At 43.2% G+C, this 1,118-nt stretch overlaps 1 protein-coding gene across 1 annotated transcript in view; it reads right to left on the bottom strand.

Annotated features, from left to right (window-relative positions):
- The window catches only part of LOC122087560 (transcription factor MYB3R-3-like), a 15,232-nt gene that overhangs the window by 8,652 nt on the left and 5,462 nt on the right, over window positions 1-1,118 (bottom strand). The window lies entirely within an intron of this gene.

Below are 1,118 nucleotides of genomic sequence, written 5' to 3'. Positions count from 1 at the left end.
GTATGATGTCTTGTATTCCGTCGCAGTTTAATCCAGGGAGTACTGGTGCAACACCTAGACAGGCAGGACGGCGGTCCCGCTAGCCGGTTAGCGGGCCGTGAGGGTTGCAAGGGGGGCAGGAGGCCCCCTGCATAATAGGGGGTGTAGGGGGGCGCAGCCCCCCACTCGAATTTTTTATTTGAGGGCAATTGTAGTTTAATCCGGATTAGGGTTTTTTCGCTATATATTTGTAGCGAGGGTTTCTTTCTCTGTAATGCAAGCAATACTTAGAGGTGTGAGGACGAGCGCTGTAATCATATTCTCCATTGATAGTGAAGCAGAATCTCATCTCACCGGGGACGTAGGCAACCTTGCCGAACCTCGTAAAATCCGTGTGCATTGTTTGTCTTGTTTTTCCATTATCTTCTGCATCGTTTTAGGGTTGCGTTTCTACACTTGTTTGGGTAAGGATTACGATACAGTCTATGTGGAGAGGCCTCTCAATGCAGTCCCATCTCTTTGAGCAACCGGAGGGCATCTTAGCGAGACTTTAAACCATTGGACAGGAAGGCCTCCCTCCATCATCTCCTTCCCCCACCCCTCACTAGGGCATCTTAGTGACATGAACGACGCAATGTGAATCACCCATTGAAGAAATCTATCATCCCTAGTTCCAAACAATAGGAAAAACCTAGGCAAAAGAAGCAATACAAATTATATAGTAGACATAGTAGCAAAATATCTAAACTCATTCAAGCATCTCCAAATTTCCCAAGCAACTATTTTGTGTCCCCTAAGCTGCTAATTGCTCCAGCCCTCTTAGTAATATGATCATCTTAGCCACTTTAGGATATAAGCTATATGCATTTCCATGTGTAATCTTACCCTGGAGGTCGAGTTGAGAATAAATTAGAATTAGGATTTCAATGGAGGTGACAGTTTAATGGTAACTTGGGAAAATGACTAGATCAGACAAAAAGAAAAGTTTGAACAAGAGAACCAAGAGAATAGAGAAGCTTCTCAGCGCCAGGCAAAACCAGTCCAATTTCATATGCAGGTACTTAACAAGCTTTGTTTTGCAGGAACTTTAGAGAAAAAGGAATGAAAAGAAATACTAGAATAATTTTTCTTGATACAAT

The sequence above is a fragment of the Macadamia integrifolia genome, chromosome 8 (genome assembly GCF_013358625.1).
Source record: "Macadamia integrifolia cultivar HAES 741 chromosome 8, SCU_Mint_v3, whole genome shotgun sequence".
Classification (NCBI taxonomy): domain Eukaryota; kingdom Viridiplantae; phylum Streptophyta; class Magnoliopsida; order Proteales; family Proteaceae; genus Macadamia; species Macadamia integrifolia.
The sequence above is the reverse complement of the archived record's forward strand: the minus strand, read 5'-3'. Positions and strand labels throughout refer to the sequence as shown.